Consider the following 19,645-nt stretch of genomic DNA (forward strand, 5'->3'; position numbering starts at 1 on the left):
ATTTTGAAGGGAAACGGTTTATAGGTGACATCTTCTGCTCACGTCCCCCTTGAATCTTGTGGCAAGGTGGGCTTCTAACTACGGTGGAAGAGTGTGTGTATGACAAACAGAACTCCACAGGTCCTTCAATTTCAAGTTCTGAATGTGATCGGAATGGTGTATTAAATTTTAGTGTATGAAGAATTCTTGAAAATACTGTGTCACATAAATGTTTGGTATTGGTCTTTCAGGTATTGGTATTTCCTAAATGACTTCATGGGCTTCTGACATTGGCCATGGGCTTCTGATGTCACAAGCAACCCCTGCGGAAGTCATTCAGTCACTGTCTCTTAGCAGCTGCCTCTTCCCTGCCTGCATTTATTTGTGTCCAGCTATTACACATCATTGCCTCTTCCCAGCCAGATTACTTTTTAATAGTAGCTTTTGAATATTTATTTAGAAATTACTTGATTTAGATCCCTTTGCTTTTAGTACCCACACACTCACACCCCCACATTTCCCCGAGTAATGACTAATTATGTTTATAAAGAAATTAATTTTACATTTTAATTTGATTCCTCTTAAATCACCATCTAACATGATGCCCTGAAGAAGCAAACGCATTTATAGTGAGTGTGTATTGTGCAACATATCAATGTAACAGAATATGAGCTACAGAGATACACATGTGGCGTTTACAGCAGAATGTATTATACCCTTTGGTGGTCAAAGACAACCTAATTGGCCAAGATGTGGTCATAAGCATAAAATTGTTAAGCATTAATGATATCCCAGCTGGTCAATATTTTTTGGTGCCAAAAGCTATTGAGCATCTGTCTTGTGTGCAACTGCCTAACCCTGATTATGTAAACCCATCTCTGTCAATCGGGGTCCCCTTCTCCTCTTTACACCCTCACAAATCCCACTCATCGATACTTACAAATAGACTCTCAAGCCCAAGCTCCAAACAATTATTCATTTTATTCAAACTTCTGGTCTGCTCTTCCCTCGCACGTAAACTCCAGATGCGCTAGCTGATAGACGGCTAAGAGCTTGCATTCATAAAGTGATTTGTGGGAACCTCATCAAAGTGCCCATTCACAAACACTTTTACTTGCAAGAAAAAGCAGTGTCCAGTGGCTCAGTGTATAAAACACGGGAGCATAGGACACTGTTGAGAGGAAATGCACAAATAGTGTATCCCTCAGACAGCAGATGTGTCTTTAAATCCATCTACTCCTCTCAAGAAACCCATGAAGCAGGCGGTCACCTATTTTGCCAGTAAAGAGAGCCCGTCTTGAAAGTTCAAGTGACTTTGTCTAAATGTGCACAGGCATCATTTTCCTTACTTTTAATAGACTTGAGTATCTAGATTTACTTACAGCTGTATTTCAGAATGTGTCTAGATCATACATGGTGAAGGCTGACAAGACAGCGTTCCTTCTGTGACACTCTGGTCCAGATATATTTGCTTTCCTCACATAGCTAGGGGACTACATTAGACATGGAAGCTTTCCACTTGTAGTTCTGACTGATGCTTTACACAGGGCGCCCATGAGAAGCGATAATCAAGGACCTCACTTGGGTCTTCTGATCCAACTACTTGACATTCCCAGTAGAATGTCTATTTGTATTAAATACTCTCATTCCTTCTCTATCACTTTAGCTTTATGTCTCACAGGTCTCTTATTGCAGATGTCTCACCAAGTTGTTCTATCTGAGTATGTCCCTGAACCAGGTTCTTTGTTAAACATAGCGATCACTTTATTAGTCCTCTCTACAAATGCCATCTTAAATTTTGGTTTTATTTTTCTCTCATAAAGAAAGGAAGAAAAGAAGGGAGGGAGGGAGGGAGGGGGAGAGGGAGAGAGAGAGAGAGAGAGAGAGAGAGAGAGAGAGAGAGAGAAATAAGTAAGGGTTGGAGCTGAAAAATGGCTCAGTCAGTAAAGTGCTTGTCATACAAGCTTGGAACTTGAGTTCATATTTCATGTCCCTAGTAGCCACATGAAAGCTAAGAGGTAACACATCTGTAAACCCAGCCCTGTCATATGTGCTTGTGTGTGTGTGTATCAGTGTGTACGTGCATTCATTCATGGAGCTGATGAACCAGTCAACCCAGAGAAATCCATAAGCTTCAGGCTCAGCAAGAGATCCTGGCAGAGAGATAATGAGGAAGACACCCAACAATGACCTTTGACCTACCCTCCATGAACTCATTCACACGAATCTGTGCTTTTAACTTTGGATCTCCTCTGGTATTTTGGCAGTCTTGTATACACATTGCTCAGTAGTGCACGCTATTGTCTTTGTGTGCATGCTTTGTTCATCAAAGGCTCCCCAGTTACATATATGCTGTGCACTAGCTTGAGCGCAAGTTAAACAGATGCTCGGCTCCTGTCGAGTTTCCACTCCTGCAGTGGGATGGCCAAGGAACTTGAAAATCAAACAACTGTAAAGGGAAAAATGAAGTGTCTATATGCTCTGTGCAGGGCAGCATTCTAGAGACAGGTTGCTTTCTATTGAGTGGTCTCTAGAAGTGGGGACATGAAAGCGGTGCCCTTTTAATGGGTGACATATTCTCCTTTAATGGTCTATGGCAGTCTCTTCTCTGCACAGTATCCTATCTTTTATCTCCAATTCCTTTTGATAGGTTTTTTTCCTAAATGTTTCTAAGCTGACATTCAGTATTCTCTGCAGAGAGCAGCTGAGTGAGATTTAGGACTTTGTTTTTCCAGTGTGCACTTGCTTGTGACATTTGTTGACAAGAGTCTATTTTGTTTTTCACACATAATGCATTTGTCACTGGTTGTCTGCTGCATATTCTTCCAGGGCCTATGCATTTGACAGGAGCAGAAACTTTTTGAGACAAAGAAAGGAAAAGATCGTGCACTTATTTTTGAAGACTGTTCTGGAAATAACTCAAACCTTATCCCATGGTTAGCCCAAACAAGTCACATGGCCATCCTAATTCCAATGGTGTTTGAAGGTACTAATTTTATTGATATTGTTATTTTAAATAAAGGATTTCATATATCCCAGCCTGGTCTAGAACTCACTGTGTAGCTGACGATGACTTAGGACTTCTGAATCTTCTATCCCCACCTCCCAAGCACCACGGTTACAGGTGTTTGCCATCACTGCCAGTTTCTGTGTTTGGAGTTGTAACCCTCCACCAAGGCGAGGTACAGGATTTTTTTTTTTTTTTGACATGTTGTTCATTGAATCCATAATTAAGAATGCCGTTCAATTCCTGAATTTTTAGGAGATTTATTCTAAGCAACACTCTACACTAAAATCTTCAGGTTATTTAAAAATAAACGTGTTGAAATAAGAGCGGCGGGCTGCGTCCCCGGCACCCGGCCGCCCGCATGGCTAGCTTTACGCAAAATAATTACATGGAAACTGTATTCTTTTAAACACCGCTTGGCCCATTATATCTAGCCTTTTCTCAGCTAACTCTCACACCTGGACTAGTCCATTTCTTATAATCTGTGTAGCCCATGAGCTGGCTTACCAGGAATGATCTTAACCTGCATCTGCCTGGAGTGGGAGAATCATGGCGATTCACTGACTCAGCTTCTCTCTCCCAGCATTCTGTTCTGTTTACTCCTCCCACCTATGTTTTAACCTATGAGGGCCAAGCAGTTTCTTTATTGCTTAACCAATGAAATCAACAGATTGATATATGACACTCCCACATCATAAACGGGATACGTTTCCTTCTACTTCAAGCCTTTCGGTGTGCAGCAAAGATGATGTGTGAACCAGATAAGACAGCGACTCTTGTGGGCTTCTAATCATTGAGACGTTACTATATGTTTGCATGATTTATATCCTTTTAGTGGACATTTCCCGGTTATGTGAGTGCGTGCTGTGTGAGTGTTGTTGAGAATGTAATCTGCTGTCTCATGCATGGCAGTGCAGCTTTCTGCCCAAGTCTTATTATGGTGGGAGGTCCCTCTGTATGCTGCGAATATGTGTTGCTTTTACTGGTTGATGAACAAAGCTGCTTTGGCCTATGGCAGGGTAGACTAGAACTGGGCAGGAAAGCCAAACTGAATACAGGGAGAAAGAAGGTGGAGTCAGAGAGATGCCAGCAGCCACTGAAGGAATAAGATGCCAGAGCCTTATGGGTAAGCCACGGGGCATGTGATGATACATAGATTATTAAAACAGGTTAATTTATATGTAGAGCTAGCCAGTAAGAAGCAGTTTTTAATTAATATTAAACCTCAGAGTGGTTGTTTAGGAACTGGCGGGTGGGGGAGAAACCTCTGGTTACACTCATTTAGTTTTTCCCCCTTGGAATTAAAGACTTAATTCATTCTTTGGTGCTGGAGAGGTTGCTCAGAGGTTAAGAGCACTAGGTGGATGCTCTTCCAGAAGACCAGAGTTCCATCCCAAGTGCTTTCATGGTGACTCACAACCGTTTGCAACTCTACTTTCAGGAGAGCCAATGTCCTCCTCTGGCTTCACCAAGGGCCCTGCAGATTAATTGTATACAGATATACATGCAGACAAAATGTCCATAAGCATAAAATAAAAACAAAGAAAATTTTTTTAAAGAATTTAATTCATCCAGTCTCTTACATTTATGTGTGTCTGTGATGAACACACCATAAAGAATATGAGTAAACAAGCTTATGATTAACTGGACATAATCCCAGACCTTTGAAGTGGACAGCACAGGAGCAAGAAAATACATGCTTTTGTTTCCCATTCAGTCTTTTATAAAGTGTACTGTGCAGCTCCCTCCAAAATCTCACCTCCAAACTCGGAAACTGTTTTCCGAGGGAAGCCTTCCATAACCCCAGTCAAACTTGAGTTCACTGCTTCCCCGCCTCCATGGCACTATGTTTCTTTATATCATACTTCATCTCAGGCCATAATTATACTTTTGTTTGTATCGTTAACTGAATTCTAAGATCCATGAGAACAGGGTTTCTTTTCCCCAGTGTAGTCAGTGCCTAGAGGAGTCTAAGAGGAGTCTAGTATGGAGCAGGTTGGTAATGGGTTTGTACAAAAGGTACAGGATTAATGTATGTCCCACGCTGAACACATATAATGTGTCAAGAGCAGTGACAAGGTCTCTCTCTCTCTCTCTGTGTGTGTGTGTGTCTCTGTCTCTGTCTGTCTCTGTCTTTGTCTCTCTCTCTCACACACACACACATATGGGGAGAGATTTTTTTTTTATATAATTTCATTGAATCTGCTTGAAAATGCACAGAATAGAGATTTCAGTACCATTTTATAGCTGCTGACGATCAGGCCCCCACAATAGTCACCTTGCTAAGGAGTCACTGCTAGGGAGTGGCAGGAGGTGAATGACTCCCAAACTCTAGTTCCTTTCTACACTGCTTCAAGATAGAAAAAAGTATGTGTATGTCAGTAAATATAAAAATTCTTTGCTATATGCAACCATATGCACGTCAAGGCATGCATGTACCTATAGCACATGATAAGCCTGAGGTTCATCCAGTTGTCCCAAGCCTTTTCTAAAGTAGCAATAGTAATGTGTTTTCGATTTTGGTGCTAGAAAACAGCCCAGAGGTATTAAACTATACAGGACATATTTCATTGAAAATGGAGCCTGGCTAAGTCAGAATCTCTACACTCCCTTAGGGACATGGGCTCCTTCCTTTTTGCCTGTTACTGCCAATCTCCACAAGCTCTTCTCAGTGACACTGTGGTTGTTGTTCCATCATCTACAGGCCAATGTCTATAGCAGAGAAGCAAAAGGATGTCCAGCGATGTCTTAACCTGCAAGTGTGTTGGAACTTGAGCCCCAGCTCTGCAGACAATTCTTTTTCATTTTCCCCCCTTGTAAAGAGTTGAGTACAATGCCCAAGATAATTGAATCATGAAATGAAGAAAGAGGATAATATGGCTGTTGGGCAGCCCAGACCAGCATCACCCACAGCCGTACTGCTTGTTATCTGGCTGTCATTGCGCTCTAGTCCGTAAGCCCTCTAACAGAAGTCCTGTGTGTTACGTACGTCTTTGCTGTACTTCTGTCTCTGATATATTGTTTTATATTATATGTATGCACAAATTCATAATGCGTAATTTTAGTGTTTTAAAGGAATAAAATGGGTATAAATGACTATGTTTCCTGAACTACTCCTGGAAGGGTAGCTACATGCGTGGGACTTGTGAATATCAGTGCACACACGTAAGCGTCATGGAGTTTTTGATTACAATACTGTAAAAGGGGTAACTGAACCATGGAAATGTGCACAAATGTTGGGAGTGTTCAGGGCAGAAAGCTTTGCATTTTCCCGGAGCATCTCAGTGCTTTCCCAGGGGCCCTGATTGTACCGCAAGATAACAAACAGAGAGGAAGGGCAGAGGTCAGAGATGCCCGGAGAAACCTTCGAACACTCCTGCACACGCCTCTTCCTGCACAGGCTGGAAAGTCAGGTTTGTGTGCTGGGGACAGAAGTCACTGTTTTGAGTGCAGCTCATGATTTCCGTTTGTCTTGTCTGAGCTGGATCTACACTGTGGAGTTTGGGGAGGTGACAGGGTGAGTAACCTCACTGAGCTAGGGACACTTCCTGTAAGGCTAGTTTCCTAAACCAGGCCTCCAGTCCCCACCCAGAAGTTCAGCTCAGATTGCCACACAATGGCTTCCATCCTACCCCTTCCCTGTTGTCCTCCTTCTTCTCTGGTAAAAAAACAAAACAAAACAAAAAAAAAAAACAAAAAAACAAAACCACGCAGCAGTGACCCACCTGGGTTTGGGCTAATACTTTCCAAGGAAATTATTACAATTTCCTTTTGCCAACCAACTAAAAGAAACACCTCTTTCATGACCAATGCCAGAAGACAAGAATTTCCAGTGGCCATGTTTTGCATAATGCAATCACGTCAATGCAAAAATCCTGGATTCCTGTTCAACCAAGGAAGTGAACACTTCCTCAGGCAAAGGATGCCCTCTTCTAGACGCTTCCTCCTAGCCTAATGGTATCGTAGCACACTGGTAAACCGTCCTCCTGGGAACGTGGTTGGGACCATGAGCTGTAGTGTAGGTCGTTACAGGGTTCTCTAACAGGCAAAAGCAGACTCCATGCCCGTCTCCCTCTTTGCCCTTAAGGATGATGAGATCATGGCAACATTGTAACGAAAATGACAATAATCTCCATTTTTTCTCCGGTCTCACTTTAGTGCCTTTCTCCCTGTTCACCTAATTTCCAAATATTTAGTTATCTGCAGTTCCCGGGGGCTCCTAATTAAAGTCTGCTAATGCATCTAGCCCACAGATGTATTAATTCAAAATATATACATTTTGAATCTAGGAAGCCTCGGGATTGGGTTGGCTCATTGGGGTACCTTTAATGGCCATTTCTGGCTCCCTTGCTCAAGAAGACAGACGGTGCCTTTTTGAGGAGTTTGGGTTTTATTTCATAGACAACTGTTTTTAACCCTATAATTCTAGTATACTTGAGCTTTGAAATACGGAAACTGTTTTAAGACCTGGAGGTGAGACCGGGGGCCAGCACCTTGGTCTACGTGTTTTAAGCCACGCAGGTGATTTTGCCAGACCACAGGAGATGCAGAGTGACTGAAAATCTCTGACCATACCCAGCGAAGTCCTAGGCTCAAGTTCAGCACTGGAAAACAAAGCAAACAACAGGCAAAATAGCAAAACAAAGCAGAAATGGCACCACGTGACTTCTGAACGCTTGTTCAGGCTGTGAGAGTCAGCTGCTGGGCTGTTCCCTCAGCTCACTCGGGTGCCAGTGTTCTTCTACCTGGACGATCTACCGAGTTTTTCTCTACTGCTAAGGAGCTACACTGCTCCCTTCTGATTTACTCAGTTCCTTTGGTTGTTGCCGCCGCCGCCGCCGCCGCCGCCGCAGCTGCTACCAAGGGGTGAACTCCGGGACCTCACACATGAGAAGCAAGAGTTAGTGCATTTTGGTTTGATTTTGTCTTTGCCCAAAGAAACTTGGGTCTTTAACTAAGTTGGTTTACTTCCTAAAAATATCACCTTTTAAAACAATCACTTTTTAAATTGTATTTACTCTTTTATTAGAGTTCAACTTTATGGCTCAATAGCCTTCTACTATTATGGGCTAAAACTTGCTTCAGATACTCAATAGCAATGTCTACTTGTCAGAGTCTGATTCAGTGGATTTGGGGGATTCTCAGGAATCTGAATTTTTCCATAAAACACTTTAATATGCAAAATAGTTAAAAAAAATGAAAAGTGACAGGAATAGTTGCAAGTTCTCCAAGCTTTGACATTCTGCCACATTTCCCTTGTCTCTCAACTTGTATGGATGTGTGTGTTTATATTTGATACATATTTGTGTTTTGTTAGACAATGTGAAAAGAAAATGTCAGGGTCTAGAGATGGCTCAGCAGGGCAAATCACTTAGAGCTCTTCTGGATAACCACCCATGCTGTCCTGCTTATCCTAACTACACATAACTCCAGTACCAGGGGGTTGAATGTCATCTTCTGGCTTTGGTGTGTGCACACAACATAAACATATGCACGCACACACACACGCCCACACACACGTACGCACACACACATATGCACACACACAGATACTTATGTGAGAATAAAAATAACTTTTTAAAATGTGATTTTTTTTCAGTTTTACCATATTGTACTTTGCTTCTAAGAATAATGGATATTGTCATCTACAATTAAGAAAGCGTCACCATTCCTATTTGCAAGATATCATCCAGTTGCTTGCATCACAAGAAGCACCTTCTGCATCTAGGGCTTCCTATCTAGCATGCTACCCTGGCGGAGCAGAAGAGACCTTTGTGGGATAAACAAGACTTCTAGAGTCTGTCAAGTCTCATCTGTTGTGGGTAGACTTCAGGAGCAGACCAGACAAATGTCTCCACTTTTCAGAATGTGCATCCGACGGCACACACAACTTATGCCAAGCCTGGCGGCTCATCCAGCTCTCAGATGCGCCTCCGCTCACCTGTCTGAGCAGTAAGAGGGGGAAAGGCTCTTCCTTGTGCTAGAAACACCAAAGAGGATCGGCCTGTCCTCATCTTTAAATGTGAGTGTACAGCCAGGCGTCTGTATCATTAACTCTACTTCCTGCTTTCAGGGAAGAGGCTTGTGTAAGCGTAGCTACTGGTCAGCTAACCCCTGATGTGAGTAAAGAGTTAAAATTGCAGCCTGTGGAGCACTTTGGTGCAGCTGTGAGGAGGAGGGGTCATGGGAGTCATAGTGCCGTATGTTTGCACGCTGAAACTGTCTCCACAGCTGCTCCTGCTATAATTTTAATACACTCTTAATAGTTACAGTGCACCTACACAAGCCTTCATAATGACAGCCTGGCAGTTCCTGAAGCAATTAATAAATGACTACAGATCCAGGAAAGAGTCTGAGGGTTTGGACTTTTACAAGGCTACTGGCCACAGGACTTTCTAAGCCCAAGGTCACACTCTCTACTATTTACCTACGCGTCTCCTTATAGATACATGCCCCAGGCTTTCCTAAGCAACAAAAGTCAGAGAGATGAAGGAGAGAACTGGATATTGCTTGGTAGAAGAACACTAACTAGGAGTTAGTTTTTGTAACTCTGTTATAATGAACATTTCCATTTGCTAGAGAGGGCAGAGAACAAGACTATCAGAAACGCCGTGTGTGCTGTATATTGTATGCATCTGTGAGCTTGTGGATATCAATATCCAGAGCCACACAGACAACTAATAAACCCAAGCAATGTTAGAGTTGAATGGTTGCAACAAAAGGCTCGAGATCCAAAACTAGTTCTATCTCTCTATAGAACGCTTTTCTGACTCCATCCTGTAGGTTCTAGTCACTTGACATTTTCCTGTTTGTATGTGTGGCGGTGGGCAAGGACAGACATTGGCCTTTTAACTAAACCTCTGCAAATAACACATTGGCAACTTATCTTCTTCTCTCTCTGCTTCTCTTCTTCTAAGCTATTTACTCTTCATATTCCATCTACAGAAATGGCAAAGGGCAAACTGTTCATAGCCACTTTAGCCTTACTTCTCAGAAGCAAGATGTGACAAGTTTCTTTGCCTAACTTATCAATGGGGACACACATATTTAAAAAGGAAAAAAAGGTTTTAAACAAACAGGACATTCATAAAATCAAGAGCTTTTTGAGATTTTTTGTTTTGCTTTGTGCATTAACTTAAGCTGTTATCAAATCGAATGGGTTTGCATCTTGGTGAGGATAAAACCCAAACTAGAATTACCAAGAGATGAAACCTGGGGAGTTCAGGCATAATCACGTGAGAAAGGACTGTGAGTGCAGGCACTTTCCTAAGCATGCTCAGTTTAGAGTCATAGTCAAGAAGGAAAGATGGAAGACTATTTCTGGGCATGCTCAGCTCAGAAACATCAGACACATGTGCAGAGGTCAAGATGGTGGGCAAGATTGTGTGTAGACAGGCTTAGTTGGCATCGTAAAGATGGCAGACAGGAAGATGTCATGAGGTGCCTCTGGATACTTTAAAGGTACTGGTTGCAAGAACCATTAAATTTTATTCCTTTCTATCAAACACTAAAACTTTGTGTATAATGAGAAATTAAAAAATTTCCCCCCTCACCTTTTAAGATGTTCCTACAAATCTTTTTCTCTGCCCCACCTTGTAAAACCTTTAAGCAAATGTTTCAGTCCCTCCTTTCCAGGAATACTTTCATTCACACAAAGGCCCTGCTGCATTCTGGGGCTTACCCTTTCTGCTTTATTTCATTTCCTTTGCAGAGAATCAAGAATTTGAGGTCAGCCTGGGCTACATGGCCAAAACATCCCCAGAAAGTCAAGGGCTGCGGATGTAGCTCCACAGCAATGCTCTTGCTTAGTGTGCACAAAACCCTGAGTTCAGCCCCCAGCACCCAGACAAGATGGTCTCCTCTTTGCCATCTACTTTGGTTCACATTTCTTCAAAGGACGAGGGAACAGGGTGACCATCTCACAGTGTTGCTTCCTCCCACCGTGGAAGAAGAGTCCCCGTGTAAACTGCTGAGTCTCATTACTGGGTCTGGCGGCTACTTTACTGGGCCATTGACACAGAAAGAAGACTATGTCCTAAGGAGTGTTGGCTTTGAGCTGTGACAATGGAGAGCGTTCATTGTTAAAGGGTCTGTTAGGACTGAATCAGCTGAAAGAGGCACATCGCTGCACACTGTCAGAGTTACTGTCTCCCAGGGAGGGGAAGCACTCCTGTGCCAGTGGGATGAGGGACTGCAGGCTTATAAGGTGGACTTTCATTGGGAAATCCATTGCTGAATCTGAGGGAGCACAGATCACTTTGGGAGTGATTGGCATTTGGAAGTGGGGTTAGAAGGAAGGAATTAATCAGGTTTTGAGTGGTGACAGGAAGTAAAGATGACGGTGCAATTGTATATCAGAAGTAACAACTGACGGAAGCCAGCAGCCCAAGGCTTCCATGGTAACAAGTCGGTTCTCATCAGAGGGCTTTATTATGGTATAGTTTAACTGCCTTCAGCAGCAATGGTTCTACAGTCTACTCTTCGCAGCTTGTTCTGTCTGTCTGTCTGTCTGTCTGTCTGTCTGTCTGTCTGTCCGTCTGTTCTTCCAGCCTAGAGACTGGCAGGATTCTTTTCTCTTTTCAGTAAATTTTCATTCTTTCCATCTTAAATAGATTTTAACTTGCTTAGTGTTCAGGGAATCTAAATTCGTACCAGAATATATTTCCCTTTGACATTTATTAAAATGTAACAATCTTGAGCTAATATTTATTTAATGTAGTCAAAACACCCAGAGCAAGCAGCCACCAAAAACCAGGTTCAATTTAGAATATTGAAAAATCTTTCCAAACATACTGCCTCTCTACATTTTAACAATGATGCCTTCAATAGCAATCTTTTCCAGCTTAGAGTAGGTAATCGCCCTTGTCTAATGGCTCTTCTTTAGACATAGCTTTGGTTTTGCAGTCTATCATAATTTGACTGTTCCATTCTCTTCTCTTCTCTGTCTTTCTACCTACTATACTCTTGATCCACACCACAGGGTATGGATAGGTTCTCCTGTCTTCATGTGTTCACCAAAACACTTTCCTCCTCTGGAAATTTGAACCCTGCTTCCAGCCCTACATGTCCTGCTCTGTTTTGCTTCTCTGTGAGGCCACCCTGTTGAAACTACTAGCTTCTCAGTGACAGCAACTCTTAGCTTGTGTCTGTCCAGCACACCTTTCACCTTGGCCTCTAATAACTCAGTGGTTCTTCAGAGTTCCCCTAGCTGTTTGAAATTTAAAAGTGGACTTTGCCTACTTTTAACATCCCAGGACATGTTTTTAACCTGATGATCATAACTGACATGTGAGTCTCTTAAAATGTGGGAAGGTGGGGAACTGTGTAGGACTTTATACATAAATACATGAAATAAGTGTACACATTCATATGTATGTATGGATATGTGTGCATGTGTACTTTTCTGAGGAGGGGATGTGCAACTTACATCATATGTTCAAAGAGATGTACTACTCCAAAAAAAATGGTTAAGAGCAACTTTTAGATTACTAGTCTATTCGGGCATGGGCACTCTGCCACTCACACAGATGGGGGTGATAACTGGAGCAACCAAGAAATCATGAATGTGCATCAAATGTGGGTGCTTAGGGCATGGTACCCAGCTGGGCAGGTGGAGAACGCCATCCACCCAAAGCTGCCAAGGGCGATTAGCCAGGGCTGATGAAACTCTGGACTGCACCGACTTTTGGAAATCGCAGTCAAATCCAGTCCTCCCTGGTACTGGCACTGCAGCTCAGCAGTTGGCAGAGCTTACCCAAGTGCTCTGCCCGTGCCTTTGTCAGACGCTACCTTGGCAGGGGCAGCACTGTTCCTTGTCCCTGTCTGTGTTTTCGTTATTCCCAGACAGAATCAGTTTGGTTAGTAACCATGCTTCAGCATCACAGATCCATGAAGTAGAGCAGAATTCTGGAGGGAAATACGGCGCGGGACTCATTTCCATGCTTAAATTGGGTAGAAAGGCTCTCGGGTTGGGGATGTGGTTCTTTGGTCAAGATCTCGCCTAGCAGTTTTGAGGTCCCAGCTTTGGTCCCCACCATGACATAACAAAACATTGAGAAAACCAACAGCAGTAACGACCAAAAACCTCTTCAGACAAGTATCTGGTATGGATGCTATATTTCTTCTGTTCACTCACAGTGACGCAAATCTATCAATACTGTCAGTGGTTAGCATGAATCACAGGACAAGATGATGCAACCTCATGAGGGAGGTGGTCCTTTGTCAATATCTTTTAACTTCCCACGCTAAGGCAGTTCATGTAGGGGAAATATTTTTCTGGCTACTGATATTCTTCCATGCTTTTCCTAGAGAACTTTCTGTGAAATTGGTTTGACTGAAAACAGGCATAAAAAAGCAAGTATCGTCCCAATTTTCATGTGCACTCATGTCTTGGCTAAGTATTCTGGCCCCTTGTTGAGATCATTTAACACAGATTCTTCCTCTTCACAGAGATAGCTGAAGAGACATCAAAACAACATTTAATTCAGGTCACTGGGTTTGGGGAATTTATTCGAAGTGTATTCCTTCAAAGTTACTCCTTACCTGTATTAGTTTTGCCTATTCAAAGAAATCATTACAAAAATCTCACTATCTCAAGCGCATAGTGATAGCCAAAGTTACTTATTCCAAAGGCAATTGCGACAAACTTTCCAACACCATAGCTATGTGTAAAAGGGGAACTTTTTAATTTGAAACAGAATAAAACTTGCATCTAGTCAAATCAGTGCTTACCACTGAATTGTTTTAGGTTGCAATGGTCTAGCTGAACATTCTAAGACTTGAGTGTGTGTTTTGAATCATCTGACTGGTTGTTAGAACACAGGTTTGTAGGCTTCTCCTCCCAAATTTGACGTACCGTAGACTGGGGGGTGTGGCTGAAAAATAAGATTTTTCACAGGTTCTCAGGTGACACAGATGCTGCGTGTTTGGGGCTCACACCGTGACAAAACTAATCTGTGACTTAGAGGTCATGACAAAACTAATCTGTGACTTAGAGATCACGAATGCTTGCAATCAGAAAGAACACATTCTCAACTCCCTTGCAGCTTGCGATACTATGAGGGTGCAAACAAGATCCATAAGTGCTTTATAAGTGCAACGAGACACAGAACTCCGGGGTGGCAGGGTTCCAGGAGACTCCCCTCACTCCCCGATTTGGTTAGCATGAAGAGCGTCCCGACTGAAAGACAGACACAGAGCTACTCCACTGTAATCCCTTCACTCAGGAGCCTGAGACAGGAGGATGGATGGTCTTGAGTCCAAGATATAACATAACGTTGTCATTGGAGGATCTCCACAAAGGATCCTGAAACTACATTCAGAAAAGAACTTAAGGACTAGTCAGAGCAACGTGAATGTATTCAGTATCAATAAGGGACAACATGTACTTTAGATGTAAGTGCAGGTGGGGGTGGGATTAGGAGAGGAGAGGACAGGGGAGGGGAGGGCAGGGGAGGGGAGAGGAGGAGAGGAGAGGAGAGGAGAGGAGAAGAAACACAAGCACAAGAGAAGGAGCCAGTTTGTCTTGAGGAAAGGACGATACTGCACACTGGAGTCATAACTGTGTGTGTGTGGGGGGAGGCAGTTATGCTAGGATTTTTATGATATGTAGATGTATGTTTATATATGTATGTGTGTATATGCAATATAATTCTGTAGCTTTCTAAGTTAACATGTTCATAGTATGTAACTTATAAGGCTTAAAGATTAAGCAAAGTTTAAAAGTTAAGAACAGTTTAAAAATAAAAGAAAGGGCACAATTTACCTATTTCTTTTATCTTAAAGAATGCCCTTGAGGCAGAGGCAAGTGGATCTCTAAGTTCGAGGCCAGCCTGGTCTACAGAGTAAGTTCCAGGACAGCCAAGGCTACACAGAGAAACACTGTCTTTAAAAACAAAATAAAACAAACAAAAAGAATGCCTTTTTGTGGATAAGACTGTAAGGCGGTTTTCTGAGGTTGTTTAATGGTTTAGAGATGGTTGGAGTGTGTGCTGAGAGAGTTAAACTCAAGGCCACAACCGTTCTGGCCCTAAGTGACCACAGTGACATTTAACGTTGTTTGGTTGTTTGAGATTTATTCAGGAAAATGAGCATTATCTCTGAAGGCAACCTTGGCTTTAGGTGGTGCTGAAGTTTCTTGACACTCAGCCAAGAGGAAACCAAAACTAGACCTTAGGGTGAGATTCATTTTTTTTCTTTTCCATGTCCCCTTGTTTTCTCTGTCTTCCTATCCTGCCTCAATCTGAGAGAAGAGAGAAGATGTTTGGGGAATGAGATGAAAGGGATTCTATGGGAAACGATGCAAGCTCGTTGAAGGCAATTTTAGAGTTAGAACAGTGGTCATCCCAGGACCTGAGGAATTGGTACCACCAGGAACAATTTGATATGGAAGGCTTCCAATACCATTCAAAAAGAAGTACAGTGCCAGGGGGTGGTGGCTTGTACTCAGAGGCAGAGGCAGGCAGATATCTGTGCGTTCGAGGTCAGCCTAATCTACAAGAGCTAGTTCCAAGACAGCTAGAGCTGTTACAAAACCCCTGTCTCAAAAAACCAAAAACGAAAAATGAAAAAAAAAAAAAAAGGAAGTGCAGACTTCCTACAACAGGCCTTTTGTCTCCCATCCACACTTCATCTCCTTCCAAGTCATGGTGGCATAACCACCTAGTTCCATACACCGCGAACAGTGTAAGCTTCCCACAGCACAGTTGTAGGAGCTGGAGTGAGTGGCAAAAAGTTTTAGTCTCTGTATTTCAGGTATTTGTGAGGATAACAGCTCAGATTGGGAGACGGGTTATTCGAACTGATAAGTCCAATATTTTTTCCTAAGTTTCACTAATTGGAAAGCTGACAACTTAGAGAGGTCTCTTGAAATACATACGAAGATTATTTGAATGTAGATTTAGGTTGACAGCAAGAATTGGAAAAACCTTGGATGGCTGGGGTAGCCCAATAGAGGGTCTAAAGGCCGAGAGACTGAAAACGGGTTCTTTTTAATCTTTGGGGTGCACCAATAGGAATCACCTGCAGATCCTACTAAAATTCAGGTATAGAATGAGCAGGCCTTTGAGCAGGTTAGAGACTACACGTTCCCTTACAAGATCCAGCATTGTCGATGTCAAAGGTTGCAAGCTGAATTTTGAAGCAAAGTTCCATGGATAATCCATAACTTGTCACTAGGGAGAGAGGTCTGTCCCCTGACAGAAGGAGGATGACAGCACTATTAAAGCTAAGGGTGGGCCTTTGCAGGGAGGGTGTGGGGACACGGTAAGGCCAGGAAGCAGGACTGGGAGGCACAGGTAGGCTTAGGTGAATGCCAGCCAGGCGCAGCTCTGGGCTGCGGAGCGCTTTCAGGTCTTTCGGCCCTCGGCGGCTCCCATCGCAGCTCCGGGGCGCGAAGCGAAGACGGCGACGGCGGCCGTGCCTCCCGCGCGAGCGCGCGGGCATGCCGACACCCACTCGGCCGGTCCCGGCGCCCCGGCTCCCGGAAGCGGAAGGGAAGCGCGGCCCGGCCTGGGCGGCGGAGGCGCGGAGCCGAGTGGAGAGCTGCGGAGCGGGCGGCGGTGAGTGTGGGCCGGCGGGCGGTCCTACACCTGCGGCGGAGCATCCCTCCCGGAGGCCGCGGCCCCTCGCGGGCCGGGTGAATTGACCCGGGCGGGAGAGAAATCCGCCGAGTTCTCCCCGGGACTCCGGCTTCCCTGCTCCTCCGGGGCCCGTGCTGCCGGTGTGACCGCGCGGTTCATTCATTTCGAGGTCTCTGGTGCGGAGCTGCAGAGGAGCCCCTAGAGAAACCGTGCACCTCCACTGACCTTCTCTTTCCTCTCGCTCGGCCACACCGGTGATTTTGAGAAAATGGCTTTCCGCATGGCAGCACTTTGCACTTGTTACCATTCTCTGTAATCGCTACCTGGACTTAAACTGCAGTGAGCCTTTAAAATTTATGGTCTTTTTCGAGCTGTATTTGGGTCACATTTTAAGAACCCTTATGAGTCAGTGGAAGATGTTTGTATCTTCAGGGCGAAGACGACTTGCTCGATTATTACTTGAAAATACAGCAGTCTAGCAGTTCATAAAAGTATAGGATGGGGAAAAAAAATCAAGGTCATTGTGGGTGGGTCATAAATCATAGTATAAAAATTACAACCCAAAGTAAGGGCAAATAAGAGTAATTAAGTGTAAGCTAAAAAGACTTGTCAAATGGGTCCTCCACCCACTGCTAATATGTGCCCCCCCACCAAAAAAAATTCACTACTTACTTTGTGGTAAAAGATAATAATAGCCCTTACCATTTGATGACTGCTTAGTGAGTGCCCTTCCTAGATGAAAGGGTTTGGTGCAGTATCTCATTAAGTTCTTCAGTGCTTGAGATTCACAGATAAAGTTCAGAGGGGTTCTCTGTTTTACCTCAGCCGGCCCTCTCTCAACAGGAAAGCTTTTGAAGAGGTGTGAAATCAGTTGGAAATAAAACAAATTTGGAGTTGAGGAAAGGAAAACCAGATTCTCTTTTGTTTCCTGTTCTATCCAGCTGTGGGGTCATGGGTAGGTCAGGGATCCAGTTTATTTTCTCACCCATATATTTAGGTAGCCAGGGTAAACTTTTCCAAGAACCGTGTTTTCTTGTTTTTTTTTTTTTTTTTAAGGCTTTTCCATGTTTATTTGGCAAATGCCAGGTTTTTAACTTGACACTTTTTGACATGGTGAGGGGACATTTAAAGCATTTATCTCATGGGAAAAAAAATGTAAATATGTTTGTAGTACCAGAGCTCCAGAATTCAGTTTGGATGTAAATCAGTAGAATTATGCTAGATATCTTCCAACTGTGGAGATTTCAACTACTGTTTTAGGAGCTGTAGCTGGGAGAAACAAAATAGTACATGTTCAAGAGAAACTGATATCTAAGCATGCTTTGTTTTATTAAGAAAATTTAAACCTAAGTACCTACACATAAGTATAGCAGTTAAGATCCAGATCGTAACATTTTTACTTATTTGGCCAAAGCCTGTTTTCTCTAATTCATAGTGGGTGATTCAGAATCATAATAGGAAAGCACAAATCTTAGTAAAGAAACTAAGAACTCTGGGAATGTCCACATGGAGCCCATGGAAACGTCTTCAGCATAGGCTTTTACATTGCGCAGTGTAACTTTATCAGACATGAGTGGGAAAGCAAAGGGATGTAGACTTTCTTACGTTATTTAACAATATTAGGGCTTAGACTCAACTTTTCAAATGTTGTGGAAATAAAAGATCATTCATTTACCATCTAGTGGAACAGTCAGTGCACAAATGGCTCTCGCTGAAATTGAAAATGTTTGACTTCTCCCCATATAGATGAGTGCATATGTATGTATGAACCTGTATGTGTGTGTGCATACATGTGCCTATGCCAGTCAGTGGTAGAGTTCTTGCCTAGGACGAGCAGGGCCCTGGGTTTGATCACTGGCACTGGGGGAAGGAAGAGGATGGAAAACAAAAGTAGAAGGAAGCACACCTCCTGTCTTGTCAGGGTTGCAATTTGTTGGGTAAGAGTCCCCAGTAAGCTGTGTCTTTTGTTTGTTTTTGTTTTGTTTTTTTGAAGCAGGGTTTCTCTGTGTAGCCCTTTCTGTTCTGGAACTTACTTTGTAGACCAGGCTGGCCTTGAACTTACAGACATCTATCTCCATCTGTCTCTGCTTGGATTAAAGGTGTGCACCACCACCACCTGGCTAAGACTTATCACTTTAATAGGCATATTTTTTTTATACATTAGGCAGTTAGCCAAACCAAAATACCTTACTATGATGGTAGTTTATTTACTTGTTTCCTGTTTTACATCTCCCTGGAGTAAGTTGTGACATTTTCTGGTTATGTCTTTTGCATTAGAAGCCTCCTTTTCTTTTTTAGTCACCTCAGGGTAGATTAAGCTTCTTCTAGGATTTAAGAGACTGAATGTAGATATCTGTACATTGTGCATGTGTGTGTCACACACACACACACTTGAGAGCATGCACACACACACACACCACAAAATTGATCAGATTAGGTACAAATTAGTAGTGCTTGATTGTGATCTCCAGTTTCTGGTTTTAGGCCTTTTATCTGTGGCTACAGAGTTACTAAGTTGTTCAAAACTTGCAGGTTTTCATAGTTAGAAGCATTTAGTGTTAGTGTGCTTAACTCATACCCACTTTGGTAAGCTTTGCTGAGTGTGGGCAACCTAATCTAGCTCCCCTTTTTTTTTTTTTTCTCCCAGGATATCTTGGCCCAGTGGCTACTTGTAGGGCAATAGTTGCTTGGTCAACACCCAGGAAGAACCTTACTTGGCCTCTTCCTTTCTGGCTTTTACTTTATCTGAACGTTTTTTTCCTGGTGCTATTTTTTGGAGGAAGGTTACTATTGAACCTGTCCCTACCTTACATTAATGGTGCATTTGTGTTCTCGTACTCCCATGTTCCTCAGTGAAAGTTCCCACAGAACTTTTGTGCGGCTGAAACAGTGTCTGATAGTCTGTCTTTAGTGGATACCATGCTATGTCTTCCAAGTTATTTGGTCAGGAGAGTCTAATGAAGCCCGTGACGCTGGTGCAGCGCTGACGTGTGTAACGCTAGCGCGGTGCTGAGGTCCATTGGGATTGTTCCACTCCTGAGGCCAGGATACAGAACACCAAGTGCCTGCGAAGAGCAAC

The 19,645-nt window shown here is 43.2% G+C and overlaps 1 protein-coding gene across 2 annotated transcripts in view; it reads left to right on the plus strand.

The window, feature by feature from the left end:
- The first annotated feature begins 16,385 nt into the window (after nucleotides 1–16,385).
- The window catches only part of Zdhhc21 (zinc finger DHHC-type palmitoyltransferase 21), a 48,538-nt gene continuing 45,278 nt past the window's right edge, over nucleotides 16,386–19,645 (plus strand). The window contains exon 1 of one of the 2 annotated variants that reach the window (XM_041651505.1): nucleotides 16,386–16,545. The gene's annotated coding sequence lies outside the window, so the exon portion shown is untranslated. The remainder of the gene's footprint in view (nucleotides 16,546–19,645) is intronic. The other variant, XM_041651504.1, reaches the window with a different exon arrangement.

Source organism: Microtus oregoni, unplaced genomic scaffold, assembly GCF_018167655.1.
Source record: "Microtus oregoni isolate MIOR12 unplaced genomic scaffold, Mior012 000005F_ref0000423, whole genome shotgun sequence".
Taxonomy (NCBI): Eukaryota; Metazoa; Chordata; class Mammalia; order Rodentia; family Cricetidae; genus Microtus; species Microtus oregoni.